Genomic DNA, 20,473 nt, shown 5'->3' on the forward strand with positions numbered 1-20,473 from the left:
TATTTTTATGGTTACCAAATGCACATAGCACTTTAACAATTTTTGTTGTATATTGCACATTTTGCACAGTTCGTATCCGAAATGTTAAACCCTAATATGCTTGAACCTCAGAACTCAAAAGAATTTGTGCACTATGCACTACATTTGAAATACTGCATGTATTTATCTATATCACAATTAACCTCACAAAAAGCGTTTTTTCTTGTAATAACCGCCTGCTCCACGTTAGCAATGCCCGATCTAAAAAGCATGTTTTGTTTTGCTTTGCTATTTAGCCTAATGTTGTTTGACCCATTCCAAGATAGCAGATTAGAACACGAGACAAAAAGGAAACGTGCATGACTCCCTACACTGTAACCATAGAGTCAATTGGTTGAATAAATAGTCCTTCTATTTTGTTTTTCGCCCTAAACGTGAACAAGCAGTTTGTTACCGTGAAACACGTAATTTTTCGTGTTTCTTTCTCCTGTCCCGGACATTGGATTCATTAAAGTATCAATTTTTGGCTGACATTATGGTTTCCTGACTCAGTGTTTTGCTGTGACTACTGCATGCAAGACTGCTTCCCGGTGTGCCTTCCGCCTTCCCTGGACTTTTGGACAGGGTTCATTCACATGTCTGGTTCTCCCTTTTTTCCTTTACTGACATATCTAGGCCACATGGTTTTCTTCAGTAACAGTCAGGAATTAAAAATTGAAAAGGTGCTATATTTGTAGACTTATCCTTGAAGTATGTTCTTACAGTAATTCCCTTAGGGTCCAGTCAAATCTTGTGATACATATGGATAGCGTAAGTACCATAACTTCCCGTTAACAAAGTTTATTTTTTGTGAATTTCATAGGTTTTTAGTAGCGCAACTTAACCATAACTTCCCTTTAACAAAGTTTTTTTTACTGAATTTGATAGGTTTCTAGTAGTGGCACGTAACCATAATGTAAACAAACATCTGACTTCATTGCACACCTTCCGGAGAATGCCACATGACCATATGCTGGCGCACAGCACAGTGATGTGTCCGAGAACCCGTACACACTTGAGAATAACATCTATGCCTCGTGGACAGTGTGGAACTACATTTTTTACTGATGTAGGAAATTGCAACTTCAACATTTCCCTTGCACAGCTTCAACACCTGTTCGTACTCAGCCATTAACAATCTAGTACACAGTACATACTTTTAGCAAAAGTACTATTTATCTGAAAACGACATTAGCTAAGGCCTTCCCTCCTCCCCAAGAAACAGCACCACTCCTGTAATGAAGGAGCATGAGAAACACTGCCCCTACCTTACAAATAACACACACACAACATTTTCCTCCGTCCACTTACCCCTCCATATTACTGTTTGGTGCCTCTTTGCTCATTTCCGTCCGCAACTTTCGTTCTTAGCTGTCCTCCCAAAAAAAAGCCATCCGTAAACAAAATAAATGTTCCTTTAAGAACCACCTTTCACAGTTAAAAATATAACTAAAAAAAATCGCATAGACTCCATCTACTGTATATATCTCAGTAAAGTGCATAGAAGCAATAAGATTTTACAACATTTCTATTTGCAGTTTGTGTTATGCTAATGGGAATATTGTAGCGTTCATCCTCCGTTCCAGGGACTGGAATGTTGAATAAAGGGCCAGCAGGCCAAGTTATCAGCCCAATCGAAGCGAGAGTGCATAACGAGATCTCTGGATCACTAGCCCCCCTTCCACCCCTAAAATGGGGGAAGAATGCCATTAGCAATCTAAATTTCCAAAGCAGTAACCCATGCTACTAAAAAAGAGGATTTTTCGTCCTAAACCAGGACGCCTGTGGTTTAGGAAGCAAAATTCTTTTCCAAGATGGCCACCATAGAAAGGGAAGGCGGGTGTTCCATACAGGGTCCCTCTTCGCTTTCCATGGCAGCCTGCAAAAAGCAAAAAGGAATCCCTGTTAACATATTACCACAAGCACTTTTTTCTTCCCTTTCAAATGTATCCTAATGTCGAACAACTTTACCACAAAGCCAGTCCCAGGTGGACATGTCCATTTTAATCCTATCTTTTCTCCCTTCTGGTCATGCCCAGTAGCCACATTGTGCAGACCATGACCTTATACCATGACCCCAACATTCTGCCCACTCCCCATGGCAAAGCCTACCCCTCAGTCAGTAAAAGTATACCGCTATTTGTTTTAACTACATTATGACACTTATGACACTTGTCAAATACGAAAACACTCCCACATCTCCAACACCATGCTTTTAGGTCATTGCCAATCAGCCTTATGCAATTTTACTGTAAATCCACCCACGTTTTTTTTTCAAACCTGCCAAAAGAATACATAAATAATTTGTCATATTAGGTGTGCACAAAATTCCCACAAACTTTGCAAAATCATTCGCAATCATCAGTCTTGTCCATTGCTGCATCTGCCTAACATAAATTGCCCTGATGTCACTAAATCATATGGGCCGCCCCTGACCGTCACATAATCAACCCGAATGATATTCTACACCTTTTTTGGATGAAGTTCCTCTCCAGCGTAGCCAAATGCGCCCCTGAGCACCTACGTGCCGTGACGCAGAACCGAAAATGAACACACAGCGACTTACAACGTAGCACGTCACATTTTGAAATAATAAACTGTTTTTTAAAAGAAAATGTTAACACTTTACAATTTGTAAAGTACTTTTATTTCACAATAAGCTGTCCGAGACCATCAGACTATTCCCATGTTCAGTCAAATTGTAACTTTGTTCTTCAGTCGTCATCGAAAATGTTAATCGTGAGGCACACGTTCTTTTCCGATACACAAAGTATTTGTTTTTAATAAAGCAACCGCTTTGGTTGCACAGTGAATTCCAGGACGTCGGCATGAACTTGGGCCTAGACCACCATAAAAGATGTTATGTTACTCCTAATTGCTACTGCAGCGTACGGACCAATGGGTCCTGCGCGATCGTCCCACAAAACAGTCACGGTTAGGCAGCTGGTCACGAGTATGTGCATCTGGCGTGCAAAAAATCCATCACTTGGCATCTGGAATCCATGGCAGTCGCAGTAAGGAAGGATGTAGCTATTTGGAAAACATAACAGAAAATACGTATCAATACCCTACCTTGAGCAAACAATTAAAAAAAGACAAAAAGAACGTGGAAACTGATACACAAATCGATGTGGTCATACATGACATTTTAAAGAAATATATGCATTGAACATGGGTGAATCTAGTGATAGCCTACAAACACCAAGAATCTGCACTCTCCATAACTAAAATAAAAATGACAACTACACAGAAAGATAATAATTCAGTTACATTGCCAAAATTAATGTTCAGGTAATAAAAAATAAAATCTTGTTCCGTTGTACAGTCGTCAAAAGCAAACTTACACGATATTGATAGTCTCTGTTTTCTTCAGACAGTAATGTGCTTGCACCAAAGAATCTTCATAAACTGATATTACATGTGCCTTACAAACATTTTGAATGCATAAACTCATCAAATGGTCTTTTTTGCAAACTTTCACTCCATGCATTCTTACTGAATTTTCCCCTTTCGCTCAAGGTCAAAAAACAATTGACCCTTATGGGTTCAGTCAGATGCGTGGGCCTACTGAGCTCTCAACCACAAAAGCAAAGCAAGTGGCCTTCACTCAGAATCCAAATACATTCTGACTTTGCAACAACATGTCTCAATGCATTCATGAGCACTGGTACTCCCATACACTTGCAGACCCGCTGTTTCCATCAAACACTGCATGTGGCTGCATGTGGCTGCCTCAGATTTCAAGGGCGTCAGTCTGACTGCAATATTATTTTTAATGCATTGTAACACAGACACAGTAATTCTTCGCCTGTACTTTACGGACATTGGCCCTCATTAGGACTCCGGCAGAAAACCATGCTGCTCTTAGCACCATGGTCGATGCCGGAGTCCGCCATGGCGGAATGGGGAATTACCGCCCCATTCCAAGGTTGGCGGGGCGGTTATTTCCCATGCCACCATGGCCCTTCCCCATTCCCATTTTTGCCCTACAGGGCATAATGGTGATGGGGAAGGCGGTAAGTACGGTACCGCAAATTGCCTCAAGAGTCCCTTTGCGTGCCCCTACTTTAAGGGGCCCACAGTTAGGGTTAAGGTCGGGTCCCGCAAAGGGACCTCGTAGTAAGGCGTTAAGGGTTTAACGACGCCGACACCTTTTATGGCGCCGTTAACCCCTTAATGCCAAGGTCCTAATGAGGGACATTATATTGAGCAACAACTTCCAATTTACCGTATGACTTTGGTGACAAAAAAACACCACTTTTTGACTTCCTGCTGCCACATCCCATCCCAGCCTCATTAATACTCACCTTCCGAGACAGTGGGCCTCATTACACGTTGTGCGGTAAAAACCCCAAAATACCGGCATGGCGCTATCAACGTGTCCGCCCTCGCAAGAGGGCGCTAATAGCGTACCATTACGAGTACGCGGACACGAGCGTAGCGCCATGCCGGTAAACCCCCTACCGCCATGGTGGTAAAGACCCAAAAAAGTCACCTACCGCCCTCGACGAAAGTGCAGATTGCACCTCTGCCCTGCCCATTAAATTGCGGAACCGGAAATAGCGTCATCGCACAGGAACGGGAAAGAGCATGGCGGCCGTCTTCAAAAACACAATCCATTGCCATCCGCTGCTCCCTGGACCTGTTTGGAGTCGTTAGCAGTTGAAAATTATCCGGGACACCTTCAACATGCCCAAGGCATTCAAAAAAAGCACAGAAAAATTCACAGCAGAGGAGTTGAACATGCTGACCCAGACCCTGGCTGAGAATGCTGAGGTTGTTTTTGCCAATGACATGCGGCGGCCGACACTACTTAAGAAAAAAGCCATCTGGGAAGAAGTTGCAGTGAAAGTCAGTGCAGTGGGCACCAGCACCCGCACTGTGCGTGAGTGCAGGAAAAAGTGGGACGACCTCAGACTGCGGGTGAGGGGCATCCTTGCCGAAAACCACTGAATCGCCAGTGCAGGTGGAGCTGGTTCACCCATCAGACTTAAAGAATGGGAGGAGACCTGTGGAAACCTAATCGCTGTGGAATCCATTGAGGGAGTAGGCACCATGGAGCTAGGCGTGGGTACCAATTCGGATGGAGGTGAGTGTACACATGACAGGATGCTATGTGAATGTACTGTTCCCCCCATATGTGAGCACAGAATCCTCTCATGCATGGACACACATCCACACATGCATCCATCCCTCACCATGACAGTGTCATGCCCAAACACACACACATGCACACATCACCAGAGACAAGTTCCAAACACAACCATACATGGATGAGGCACTGAACTGGCACATCACCTGCATCCACAACTACTAAGTCCCAATGGCCACAACTGCATCATTGATGTATTCTGCATTAAGTATATTGAAACGCAACCAATGCATCCCCCTTCTTGTCCCTGACAGGCTCACATACAGATGGTGAGGATGCCGCAAATGCATCCTAGGCAGCAGCTACGAGTAAGAGGCCAAGGGCACAGGACTCAGAGGACACCCCACAACATCAAGGGGCAAGAGGGGAAGGTCACACCTGATGAGTGTGAAACATCGTAGGAGTGCCATTGCCAGGGCAGAAGTAGCTGCACCACAAACTGCCGCCCCACCACCAGAGGTGAACCCACAGCCACCAATACCAGTCGCTGAGGGCCCACCATCAGTTGCGGCAAGCTCCGCTGGAGAGGCAGCCGCCACTGCCCCCCTATCTGATCCTGAGGACACTATAGTTGGCCCAATGGAGATGCACACCCCAAGCCTCCCTAGAACCCCAGAGCCAGCACCATTCCAGACACCTGGGTCTGATGTTACTGTTGAGGACAACTTTCCAGCCATAATGTCCCCCATGGTGGCTTCACCTGCTGCAATGGATGCATCTGAGGGCACAGCATCCAGTACACCATCACCCAGTGCTGCCCTCTATCTGCCCACCATCCTGCAGCATCAACAGGAACTGACTGTGTTGGTTGGCCAGCATGTTGAGGAGGCTGCCCATCTCAGGGAGTATATTGTGGAGACGGCAAGGCACTCCACTGAGAGGATGGACGCCTGTACTGACAGGCTGTGTGACAAGATATCCAGGCTCAGGGAGGTCCTTACTCGCATAGCCGACACAATGGACAGCCACTTCTCACAACCAGGACAGTCTGCCCCATCGTCATCTGCCGGCTCAACACAGACAAGCCCCCTCCGCCGCTCAACACGCACCACCAGGCGCACGTCTGGCCATCCTCCAAATGCTGCTACACACAATGGCCAATAGGGGGTTAATGGCGATTCCTCTGCGTGCATGGGCCAACGCAAACATGGCAGACACATAAGGAAGTGTTGTGGGGGGGGGAAGGGTGTTAAGGGTCTGTTGTGGGGGGGAAGGGTGTCATGGGTCTGTTTTGCGGGGGTTGGGGGCAGGGTGTCATGAGTCTGTTGTGGGGGGTGGGGGAAGGGTGTTATGGGTCTGTTGAGAGGGGTGGGGGCAAGGGTATTATGGGTCTGTTGTGGGGGGTGGGGGAAGGGTGGTGGGATGTTTGGGGACATGCACTTTTTTATCTTTCCGTTACTTAATACACTGGTGTCTAATCAAAACACAGGCTTGGACATCTTCATTGTGTCTGTGTACTTAATTGGAGACAGTGTTCATTGCGTACTTCTAAACATACACCAGTGCATCACTACCCATGTCCATGTGACAGTACCAAAACATGCCCCTCAGAATATTTGGTTGATCAGATGCTGTCTCACAGCACGTCCCTCCTGGCCATACCATCTTGCATGTCCTGCATCCCCTTCGCCTCCGTCCTCATCAGCTTCATCATCCTCATCAGTTGCTTCTATTTCAACGCCAGGGGGCAGTGGCACATTCCGTCTGATACACATATTGTGCAGCATGACACATGCCATGGTGATCTTGGCCACTTTCTCATGGCCATACAGGAGAGCGCCACCAGATCTGCTAATGCACCTAAACCGTGATTTCAAAAGGCCAAAAGTCTGTTCGATCACGATGCGGGTACGGGTATGTGCACGATTGTATTCCTCTTCGTGCCTGTTCTGTGGGTTCCGTACAGGTGTGAGAAGCCAGCTCTTCAGGGGATAGCCCGCATCACCTGTATGGGGGAACTAATGGGTCCTGTTACTGTTCACCTGCAGAGCAGCCTGTTCATATCACACAAATTGACATTGCATAGTGATTCCAGTACACAGTCAATGGCATACATGCAGATGGTCCGTGTGACAGCAATGTGCAAGGGTGAGCTCGGCCCTGCAAGTAGACATGCCCCATTACTGTCTACAACAGTAATTGACATTTCCTGGGTGAGGCGAGGTCTTAGGTGTCCCTGGGCCCAGGCAGATTTTGTTCCTCACTGTTGCTGTACTGCCATTCCAACATAGATGTTGCCATGCAGTGAGGCATCACTTCAGTGGTGGTAAAGGTGCGTGGTGAAATGCAATGTGTATGGCTAGGGCTGATTGATCCTTTTGCATGCATCATATGGCACATTGCATTATTGATGTTGTGCTGGACTGATTCCGGATGACTATCTTCATGGCACGTATGGAATCTGGCCATTTTGTGGCATACAATGTTGTGCAATGTGTATGTGAATGGATGTTTGATGCTACTAGACCTGGAATTTCTGGTGTGTAGTGTAGCTCATACTTGCATGTTGGTTCTAGTACGTTGCGGCCTTCCCAGATGGACATTGGCGTACATCTTTATGTGCATTTCCCAGACAGATGACAAGCTACACCCAGTTGGAGTATGTATCTCTCCCCCCACCAATCACACCCAGTTGGAATATGTATCTCCCCCCAATCACACCCAGTTGGAGTATGTATCTCCCCCCCAATCACACCCAGTTAGAGTATGTATCTCTCCCCCCCAATCACACCCAGTTGGAGTATGTTTCCCCCCCCAATCACACTGCCATATGCTTACCCTGCTACTCACCAAGTAGCCACGAACGTTGTGCGGTTTGTCACTCCATTTAGCTTGGGATAGTTGAGTTCCGCAGGACCATGGAGTCATGGGTTGATCCGGGAAATCGGGCACAGCAATGTGTGATTATCTTGTTGGTGTCACATACCATTTGGACATTGATGGAGTGGAATTGCTTCCTGTTTCGGTAGACCACTTCATTGCGATGTGGGTCCACCAATTCCACATGTTTACAGTTGATGACCCCGATGCAACTTGGGATGCCTGCCAGTTAATAGAATCCTACTTTGGTGTTTGCAATCTCCTGGGCAGTCCGTGGCATGGATATATGTTCAGGTGCATGCTTCAGGAGGGCATCAAGTACCTGATTCAGCATGCGTGAGAATACTGGTTGGGAGATGCCATGCATCTGGGCCACTGTATGCTGGTAGGTGCCTGTGGCCAGGAAGTGGAGCACAGGCACCACCTTGAGTAGAGGGGGGATGGCAGTTCTGATGTCTATGAGGCTCACAATGTCATTGTGTGTCTTGTCCACGATGCTGGTGATGGTTTCCCGGTCCAGACGGTACAGGGTGTATATCTGCTCTGGGGTTAGGTTAAATGGACTGGCTCTGATCCTGGGGATTGGTGGGTGCCTCTGTGGTATGATTAGGTGCCGTGGTGGTGCTTGCTGTGCCCGTCTTGCCCTCCTCCTCTTCCCCCTGCGACTTCTTTGTGCTGCCTGTTGTTGTTGCAGCTGCGCTGCAATCATGTCCTCCAACCCATGTAATGCTGCTAGTATTGGAACCATCTTGGTGTTGGAAGGGGTGTGTGAAGGGGTGTGGTGTGCTCCTTTTGAGCTGCCACAGTCTCCATTGCCTCCACCTCTGCTGATTGTGTCCACCTGTGGCAGGTGGGAACACTGCTCAGTTCTCTTAACGTGTGGTTCGCGATGACGGTATTTGCGCCATGGCGGTAAGGGGCTTGGGGGGCTTTACCATGCCGCTATTGGTGTGTCCGCTCAACTTGTGATGCTGTGCTAATAGCGGCATGGCGTAATTTACGGGATGGTGGGTCGCGCGCACGCGGACTGCCCGCTATTAGTAGCACCGTACTTAGCGGTGCCGCTAATAGCGGTGTGTCGGGTCGTGCTTCGCATGGGGATTTAACGTTACCGGTATTTCATTACCGGTAACGTTAAATCCCTACCGCCTACCGTGTAATGAGGCCCAGTATTTCATAAGTTTTACAAGTGCAATGTTGTGTTGTTTTATATGTTTTAGCGGCGATGTCCGTGTACACCAAAACAAGAATGAAAGATGGCGGGCGCATCAAAACAATCTGACGCACTTCACGCTCTTCAACATCCAATCAATGAACGCGTCACATGTCCGTGGACATGACGCAACGGATTAGCCAATGGGTATCTTGTCCACGGAGCGAATTGGGAAGTGTGACCGCCGAGCGGACATAGATATCACTAATTTTTTTAGGCATATTTTTTGGTCGTTTTGAAGAAAACTGCTGGATAGATTCTCACAAAATTTACAAAAGCACGCTTTCGGGACCAAGCTCCTGCCGCAAATTTGGTGAAAATCCGTCGATGGGTTTGGGCAGTAGGAGTGCGCACACTTTTCCCCCCATTCAGTCTATGAGAAAAAGATGTTTTGGGACCCCCCTATAACTCCCCCCCGGACCAAACCTCACCAAACTTTGCAAGAAAATTCAGAGTGGACCATATACTTACTTTGCAATGTTTGGTGAGTATTCATCCAGGGGGAACGGAGTTATAAGCCGCTCAAAAAGTGCTCTTCCTATGGAAACAGCAACTTAACCATAACTACACAGCCACTAGCGTGGCTGTGTAATATACATACATACATATATATATTAAAGGGCCTCTAGTAGTGGCCCGGTAGTTATGGTTAAGTCGCATAACCCATAGGAAGAGCACTTTTTACTTTGGATGAACCCTCACAAAACTTCACAAACAAAGTATATGGCCCCGTCATATTGATTATGCAGTGTTTGCAGAGGTTTCGTTAAGGGGGGGGCAACATTATAGGGGGGTCCCAAAATGTGTGTTTTTTCCCATAGACGCAATGGAAAAAATTATTTGCTGATGCCTACAGCCCAAACCGCTGGATGGATTTTCTTCAAATTGGTGACATGAGAGGTGGCTTGGTCCCTAAAGCGTGCTTTTGTAATTTTGGTGTAAATCTGTCAGTAGTTTTTTTTTTAAAATGACCAAAAAGTAGGTAAAAAAAATAGTGCTATATGGGTTCGGTCCGCGTACTCACTTCCCTGTTCGCTCCACGGACGGGCCTCAATTGGTCCAAAGGGCGGCATGTGGTCCACGGACATCGGACTCACCCGCTGATTGGATGGTGAAAAGGGTGCAGTGCATTACATTTTTGAAAACGCCCACCATGTTGGATTCGCAGACAGCGCCCCTTGTCCGTGAACATTGCGGTAAAAATATGTTTAAAAAAGCAACATTGCATTTGTCAAACTAATAGAAAAAATCTCGGTGGTTGTGATGGTTGATGAGGATGGGATGGGATATGGCCATAAAAAGTCCAGAAACTGGTGTTTGTTCAACTCCGACATCCGCGAACAGTGCAGTTGTCCGGGGCAGTGCTCTGATGTTCGGAATTGTAAAGGGACATCTATGCCTATTTCTGCATTACAGTGTTGGTGTAAATCAGCTTTTGGATGGTTTATAACTTTGGCACCACCCAATGAAACTGCATGAAATTTTGGAATTTCATCCCAGACCTGACTCTGAATGGTTCAGCAAAGTGTGGTGCTGTATTGTGAAGAAGAAACAAAATTAGAGGGGGGTCCCAAATTATTTTAAAGGCTTATAAATGTGGTGCCATTTGACAAATGTGCACATCAGTTTGCAAAAAGATTGTTATTGTAGATGTAGACATGAAACAAATGTTTGGTGGGATTTTGTCAAGAGGGGACAAAATTAGAGGGGTGATCTTAACATTTTAGATGGTTTATAACTTTTGCCATTTGACGAATGTGGACAAAAGGTTTTCAGAAAGATTATAGACCCAACCTTGCATGTTTGTGCAAACTTGGATGGATTTTGTCAAGTGGGGGTTAAGTTATATGAGTATATGTATTTATGTACATTTTGACACTTGTGAGAAAAAATAAACTTGTGTGGATTTGCAGCAAACTTGTGTATGGGGCATTGGCAAGGACCTGAAAGCATGGTTTTGCAAATGTATCCGTGTTTTATTTTTTGAAAAGTGTCCTAATGTAAGTATAAAATATAGTGATGTACCTTTGGTGACTGAGGTATAGCCTGTGGACATGGGCAGTGGCCAGAGTTTCTGGGGCATGGCGTAAGGCCACCAGGGACCAGCTGTGCAGCAACATCTTTCAAAATTGGGATAGGTTTGAATGGCTAAAAAAATCTTCTTATGGGTACAGTTTGAAGTGCTGGATGGGATTGCAGAAATATGCATGAGGAGGGTCAGCAAGAACTTGAAAGCATGGTTTTGCAAATATGTCCTGTGTTATATTTTTTTCAAAAGTGTAAAATGTAAGTACACAACACAGTAATATAACATTGGTGTCTGGTCAAAGGGTCTGGCTGTTAGCAAGGAGAAATGTGTACTGTAATTTGCTTATTGGGGCATGCAGCATGGCCGAAGCGGTAGGTTTGAATGGGAAAAAATATTCTGCTTGCGGTTACATCCTGAAGTGGTGGAATAGATTACAACAAACTTCGGCACCGAGCATTAGCTAGCACATGAAAGCATGTTTTTGGAAATATGTCTTTTGTTTTATTTTTCAAAAGTGTAAGAATGTAAGTAGAAAAACTAGTGATATATATTTGGCGTGTGGGTAGTGGGCCTGGCCCTCGGCAAATGGAAATGTGTACTCTGATTTGCTTATTGGTGAAAGCGGCATGGCCAAAGTCTATGTCCCATGGATTTGGAGACTGGTCATGGCTGAAAGCCATGAGCATCGGCCATTGGTTACATTACTAGGGTATAGTGGAAACTGAGCTAAGATACAGTGAATAGTAGGGGTGGTGCTAAGATGGATTTCTGAACTCTGACCTGGTGGGCAGAGGTTCAGAAGGCCAGCCTAGTCTCTTGGAACAGGGTAACCTTCTGGACAAGCCAGACCAATCAAGGTAGCATTGGCGGCGGTCAAGACTAGGTCTTAGATCGAAAGCCCACAATGAGCACACACAGTAAACAACACTACAAATTACTGTCAGTCAGGTGTATATATAAAAATACATATACGTGTATTAAAGGCCTTTTAAATCAAACACAAAGCAAATATCAGCAGTAATCACTAAACCAACATAACACTACTGTGAAACATATATACAGTTACCAATGGCCTAATGAAATAGCACACAGTAAGGGTCCACAACCTGTGAAGAAAGGGAGCATACAGTATGAATATACTTTTGACAGTCCTTCACTTTATCAACCCTAACTGCGAGGCAGTCCAATGACTAAGAAGGGTGGAGCCTTATGCTCAATAGTACTTTCGGATGAAAGATGCACGCGATCGTACGGTTGGGCAAAAATGTGGTCTCTTGCAGGGCTGTAGCAGCTCAGGAAGGCAGGTGAGGCAGTGAGAAATAAGTTCCCATTATTCGAGGACGGTCTCCCCAAGAGGGCAGAATAGCATCCAAGAGTTGGGAATAGCTCGGTAGCACAGGCTACCTCGATAAAGATGAGTGGCCCTCAAGGGACACGCGTACGTAAAACTGGATGGATGCGCCAGGGGCCACCGGCAAGGGTTGCAAGTACTCACCGACCCAATGTGCAATCTGGACCAAACTTCGACAGTCGAGTCCACTTTGGTTGCGGGGTCAAATGCTGCAATTGTGCTTTTCTGTGGCTTTCAGCGGCTGAGTTCCAGGGATGATTGCGTGGCGGGACAGTGGCAATTTCTCCACTCCTGATGAAGGGATCAGCTGAAGTCCACTGCAACTCTTGTTGGGGCACAGGGGGTCACAGCAGCAGTGCACCCTTGAATTTGTCACCACGGCTGGGTGACACGGGGACTGCGTGCACTCGGGTTCAGGCATACTCTCCTAATTCCAGACCTAGGGTGCCTAGGTATACGAAACTTGGCTGCAGAGTGCCTTACGATCTCCAAAATCTCAAGTGTCAACTCAAGACGGTGGCGGTTCCAGTGCAAAGGTACTGTGCAAGCTGGTCAGTTCACTGGTTGGCCCAGGAACACTTCGGAGAAGGCTTGCTTTCAGGATAAGTTAGAGGTGTCGAGATTAGTTGGTCCCACTATTCTAATGAGCCGAATCCCCTTTGCAGACCTAAGTTTGATCAGAAACACAGGAGTCCAGCGGGACAACAGTGGGCTAAGGGTGCCAAACCTTCCAGCGGGTCACCAGCAGTTCCTCGACTCAGCTTCTTGGTTTCAGGATACTTGGCTCCTATCCTAAGTTTGACAATAACTCAAGAGATCAACCTGGTATCAGTGTTTGGGCCCTTCTCTTATCCAGAATCTCTTTTGCGCCAAAATGAAGAGGATCCAACGAGAGATTTGCTTAAATACTGTCATCCCAGACATGGACCAGTCACGGACCACAGTGGCCCCAGTCATTCCCAGCACACCAGACTCTCTGGCACCCAGGATGTGTATTGGAACTAGACAGTCCAGCCCACATCCTGGAGGCACACACACCAGGCATGCAGAAGCCCGCGAAGGCTTTGGTTTGCGAGGGGATCCTCATGACCAAATAAGGGTTTTCCTGGGTCTGCTCTACCTGCCGAAGGCAAAGGGACAAGATGGGCAAAGGACAAAACAAAAGACCTTGTGGAATGGCCATTTTAGGGCGAAGCCACTGTCCAGGGACAAACGCGGTAAACGCAATATGGACAACAAGAAAGGGTTAAAAATATATAAAACATAACAGCTGCCACCAGCTCTGTCCAAGGCACATTTTTACTTCTACTGAAAAATCCTTTGAGGGTGTCACCATGTACTGTAAGGCATTTTGTGCACTGGTAACATATTGCTAATAACTAGCAACATGGTGAAAGACTAAGGGAAACACAGTTTCCTAGTACTGACTGTCTTTAAGGGCATACCAGTTTCCCCATAACAAAGTGAGTGAAAACCCAGCAGAGTACAGTATAAGGTTGGGCTCCACTGGCAAAAGTCAGGTTAGGATGGTCTGACAACAGCAAAAAGTTGGGGGGGTTCACAACTGGAGTGACAATTACACATAAATTGAAATATTTCCTGACAGGTGGTTTGGTTAGGCTGGGGTTATGGTAGAGCCTTATGCCGTAGGCAATTGAAAGACGATTTCTATCCCCAGAATGCGCTGCTGATGACAGACATAAGTATGTGTTGGAAAAAATGTGTTTCTTAAAGGAGGTTTATAGTTCTTTTATAGATATGAAAAGAGGAATTACTAATTACTTATATACAGTGATGTAACGCCATGAAACATTTCGATTTATAGAAACATATTAAATTGACAGAAAAAATCTTTGTTAAAGGGATGTTAAGGTTAAGATGCATGGCACCCTTGGGACTTCTCTGCTCTAGTAGTTAGCCAGTGGCATTTCCTTCCTGGGTCTCATGAGCACTTGAATAAAAGAAATAGTGTCTAAAGCTAAAGACACTCCCGTCCCCTGCACACCATTAAAACTGATACAAAGTCAGTCAATTATATTAATGCCTTTTAATACAACATAATGAATATTTACAGAAACAAACAAATTAACAGCATTAATTCAATCCAGAAACATCTGATTAACATATGAATATCGAAAACTCAAAAGAAATTCTAAAAGGCCATCATGGGATAAAGAAACATACAATACAGTATTCTTGTAATATGCTAAAAATATAAATCCAAACTCAAATTTCTTATGATGAACAGAAATGTTCTACACGTTTCGGGGAACATCCCCTTCTTCAGGAGCAAGATAATCTGAAAGAATATACATTTGAAGCCAACACAAAGAAAATATGCACTTGCCCATTCGTACTGCCCATTCTATTTATGCACTTTTCTCACTGCACAATGCATATGTGTATTTATAAGAGCATTGTGTACAATTATTTTTTAATAAGTAAGCGAAATGCAGATGCAAAAGATTTGTAGAAGATTGTTAAGTGGCAGTTGGGGTGTGTAAGCTTAGTATGGTCATAACGGTGTATGTACAGTTTTTGGAAGTGATTGGTGGATGGATGTGTGACTGTTTGAAAGCAGGCATTGAGGGAGTGTTACAAATAGAAAATTAAAAAGAGTAGAAAGACTGCCCTGTGCGAAGGTTGTGCATGTGCCATTTGGGTCTTTTAATGATCCATGGCCTGGAAAGGGTACTGTGGAGACCGTGGATAGTTATAAAGGTTAATCGATTATGGTGCTTATTTTATGCTAGAGAAAAGTATTTGGGACAGAAAATAGTTTTTGTCCTTTTATATTTTTCTCTTGTATACAATTGTCCATTTGGACTCTGGGCACGGGAGCCAGCCAATGCGGTGGCTAGGGATGCGGGCTTGAACTGCCGGTACAAGCCTGTGTTCGAAGTCGCCTGATGGCTGGCTCTCCCCGCCGCAATCGTCCCCCCACACTTTGTCCCATTCCCCCTACTTAACTTATTTTGGGGGCGGCGGGCAACCCGGGGTGCTAATGGTCTTCATCCCCCATTGCAGGGGCTGAAATGGGGGATATCGGCCCTGAGCCCTTGGAATCCGCCTTGGTCGGGCAGATTACTTAGGCTGCCAGGCCGTTATCCCTTGTTCCAGCCCATGAAATGGGGGGTGAATGTCATATTATTCCCATTAGCATAACACAAAATGCTAATGGGAATGTTGGAGTATCTTATTGAGTCTATCTACTTTATCGAGAAATGTAAAGTGATGGAGTCTATACTTTAGTTCTATTTATTAACTGTGAAGGTGGTTCCTAAAGGAACCTTTTTTTTTTGTTTTGGGCAGGAGAGGTCAGAAAGTAAGGTAAGGATGGAAATGAGGGAAGAGACACCAATTACTAATATGAAAGTGGACAGGGGAAGATGTTGCGCAAGGTTTTACATCTAAGGTAGGGGGCAGTGTTTCTCATGCTCCTTGATTACAGCTTCAAAATCACTTTGAAATTCCTCCCCTCTGCAGAGTGGTGTGTTGCAGTATATACAGAGGACTGTTGTCTTCAAAAGATATGGATCTACAGCCTCTTTTATCGCTTGCAAGGTAGCTGGTGGGATTTTGTGTCCCACAGAAGTAGGCTGTGTGGTTACAGCATTGGTTGAGGACGATGAGGTGGAGGAAGGCAGCCTACTACTTGCTAAGAAAGGAAAATCCTTTCTGAGAGCATTGCAGTGGTTAGATTTGGTGTGGCAGTGCATGAAGGTGGTCCCATAGGCGTACTGTCCAGTGTGAGAAACCTGAAGGTGTCTCACCCGCTAGTCCCTGGGATCTGTCATCCAGGTGGACAGGACACGGCCATCGCTTTTGGATCCAGTTGCTGGGGGTTGACCCGTGCAGGAGCATCACCTTGATGAGGGGTCTTCGGGGAGAGGAAGTGGGACACTGGAGGTTGAGATGCGGTATAGCCTTCCTTGTAACATATTTTCCCCATCCTGCCAGGTCGGATTCCTAAGAACTCACCCCCCCTTTCCCGACACAAACACTTTCTCACAGACAGTTCACCGTGAGCGACAATGGACTAACACCAGAGCCGTATACTTGACATGTCCCAACGCCTTGGTGGTGCAAGGTCAGGCAATTAAGGATCATTACACACACCTGACTTCATCACACTTCCCAACACAGATAAAAGGTGGTTCATGAAAGTACACTCTAAGCTAGGCAAAAAACACAAGGAAACAGTAGTTCCAAGATGGCAGTTTAATACAAGGAGAAAGTCGGCGAGACCGGAGAGGGTTGCATGGAGGGAACCACCTATAAAGACCGTTACTTTCAGGAACCTTGGAAAGTAAGAAACCAAAGACCAGGGACTAAGGCTGATCAAACCTGTACAGTGTGTTGGAGGTTCCCGGGGCTCTCCCGCATTGATAACCAACGCAGGGAGGAGCGATTGCTGCCATGGTACTGTCCTTGGCTCCTACAATAAAGCAGCGCATGAATAGAAAGCTCAGCCGGTGAGTCGGAGAGACTGATACCAAACCAGCTTGTGTTTTGAACCAAGGTTGCAAGTGGCAACATTGTGTAAAGAGAACAGTGTGTGAAGCATTTGGGTTAAGTGACGCAAATACAATTGAAAGCTGAAAGAAACAGTTGAACTTTATAACTGATCTTTGGGAAACAAGGAAAAGATATACTAGACAGAGTGGTCCAGCACTTCATGGGTGCTCATTTAAAGACTCTGTTAGTTATCCAACTGATGATGATGAGTGTGAGAGAAATATTGAGATAAAAGTGGTCATACAATGGGTCAAGCTAAACCCAGTGCACATTTGAAAGTCTTCGACAGTTTAAAGTAAATCCAAATTGGCCCGAGCCCGGCTGAGGGAGACTAATTGAACTTTGTTTATGAAAAGGATCTGAGCCCGGCAGAGGGGATTAAACTTTGAACTTCTTCTTGCTTATGAAAAGTATTTGAGCCCGACGGAGGGTTCCAGGGTGAACACCCAAGTTGAATATTGAAAAGAACATTTGCATATTGTTTTTTGTACAGCAGGCCCTCTGAGTCAAGAGACTTGTGAGAAGTGAAGAAACTTGGACATAGAAGGTCCTGAATTGGGAAAATGGAAATGTATCCTCGTGCCGCAGAAGCCAGAGTGTGTGCTTTGCTCGATTGAACCACCTTGCCCCATGATGAAAACGTTGGGAAGGGAGGCCAATGACCCAAGCAACTTGACATATTATTTTGTGAACACTTCTTTCTTTTCATTAACATCACCCCACAATATTTGGAACTTAGTGGTAAGGACTGGCAATAGATTTTTTAGTATAGGCCCTTTTTATTTGACAAGACTCCACTAGCACTGCATTATTATTATTTGATGGTCGTAGCTTGCTGCCATCTGTAGATTTAGGTGTAGATAGGCTTTTATTCCACCCTTGCAAATGTTCAATAAACACCCTTGAACTGTGGTCACTTGTGTCTGTCTTAATATTGCCACCATGCGTTCCTTACACCAGGTATGTGATGTCATCAGTGATGTCATCAGTGACATTTGTGATGTCATCAGTCATGCCCTGGATGTTAGTCTTAGCAGTGCACGGTGGTGGAGTGAGTTATGGTTGCTTAGCTTACCATAACTGGTGAATTTCTGGGGGGTTTTGGTTTTACTTGTAACCATAACGTCCCTTTAACAAAGTTTTTTTCATAGAATTTCATAACTTTCTATGAGTGCAACTTATGCAACTTAACCATAACATCCTTTAGCAAAGGTTTTTCAGTGAATATATATATAGTACAGTAACCAGTTTATGTCCAGTTCAGAGTCACTTGAGCAAGGTATTGTGGGTATGCAAATTAGCCCAAATGAAAGCCTCCAGAAAATTGTCTTTTTCTAACAGGGATGCGCACACACACACACACACACACACACACACACACACGCGCACACGCACACGCACACACATGCACACACACACACACCCAGCAGAGGGCAGACTAAAAGAGCTCTTACAGGCAACATTTTCACAACGTTGCCCCAGCTTACACAGTAGCCCATTCATTGACATAATAGCCAATATTTTGCGCTCAGAAGCTGTTTTTCTCATTTTCCAGGGAGCTACACATTTTCTTTTTTTTACATTGCACATCTCACGTTCTAAATTTCCCAGCTGGTTTAGCATGGGACAGAAAGGGGGCAATGTTTCATTGCTGTTCTTGTCACAGAGGGCACGCTCAGCAGTTGCACTGTGAATGTGTGGCCTATTTGTACTACCTCTGTGCTTCTGGGTGCTATACTGTAGGTTGCATACCAAAAATGTACAGTTATGGGTGATTGTGGTGTAGTGGTACTGCTCTGTGCTGTGCTTCAGGGTGCCACACCATGGGGCACATGTAGCGACTTCAGAGTCAGGGGTTATTGTGGGACATTTCCACTGTCCTGTGCTTCTGGGCGCTATACTATAGGACACATGCAGTAACTGCAGTTGGGAGCAAGTGTGGGGTATGTGTACTGCCATGTGTCTCTGGGTGCCATAAAACAGGAGTAACAAGGGATACCAGGGATATCTAAGTACTGTGCCCTGACCTGGATGGAGCAACAAAGAAATTAACATAGAAGGTCAGAGTACTGTTGTGTTTATGTGGTGAGTCCCAGTACAGCACACCTGTCTACATAATCATAACCATAATAGTGTCAAAGTGTAATAAAACATCTATGGAAAAACGCGTCTTTCAAAAAACCAAATACTGAGTAGAAGCAAATTGAATTCGACCCAGTAGACGCTCCAACACAATTCAATATTTTTTATTAATATATATGGATCAGATCATTATAAAAAACTGCTTTCATAATTATAAAAACATACAATGATATGAGTATCAATAAATTCATTAATCAATCCATCAAATTCAATTGGGCTGACAAGATACATCGTTCCCATCTAAAACCACAACAAACCACACTTCAACCATACTGCATCCACACTCAAATAATTATTCAAATCACTCAAACATAATTATTTTACTAAAAACACAATTATACAATTTCTACAATTTTTAGTCCATTATAAATATGAACCGTGAATATAGCACAATAGAGCCAATCTCTTATTTATATGATCTATTCTGACTCGTGCAAATGTCACTAAAAACTGTTTATAAATAACAGTACATTCCCCGACCCAACATGTTTCTTTCTGTATAATTCTTGGTTGACAGAAATTCTTCAGGGGCACTAAGGTCCAGCGGAGTCGCGTGGAATGTGGATGGAAAAATGGAGAACAAGTGTACTACACCAGCAGGGCTCACCTAAATACAAACATAAAAACACAACGTCAATCAGACTAAATACTTGAGTTACTAGATTGAACATTACTACCACCGTACTATGAATAAACGGGACGTAGAAAAAGGTTATCATTACCTTACGTCTGCCTCTAACATTAGGGAAAACATATGGACCGAGATCCAAAACCATGTTAGGAAACACCATATTGATTAGCGCACCCAAAATATTACCACCATCACCAACACCTTGTGACATTTCAAGACTTCCAGAACCACTGCGGTCATACCTCAAAATGAGGTATAACCTACCGTGACCATTCTGTGTACCATGCATCAAAACTGGGAAAGTAAGAATAAGAATGTAATCATTTCAGGCCAGATACTCACGATCAATCTAGTATCACTTAGTCAAATGATAATACTAATGTAAACCGAACTCGGTGGTAGAAAATCCCCGGAGAATAAAATAACACTAAGCACCTAATCAAGTAGAGGAGCCCAGTCCCGTAGACTCTGTATCTGTATTACGGCAAATTCTCGCCCACCTGTAGATACAGAGGCAAGAACTCATCAGTTACCACCCATTATGGAACTGAAAAGGAAGAAAACCTGTATTAATCCCCACAGATACACACTATGTAAGA

The sequence above is a fragment of the Ambystoma mexicanum genome, chromosome 3p (genome assembly GCF_040938575.1).
Source record: "Ambystoma mexicanum isolate Mex_15411 chromosome 3p, UKY_AmexF1_1, whole genome shotgun sequence".
In the NCBI taxonomy this organism is placed as follows: Eukaryota; Metazoa; Chordata; class Amphibia; order Caudata; family Ambystomatidae; genus Ambystoma; species Ambystoma mexicanum.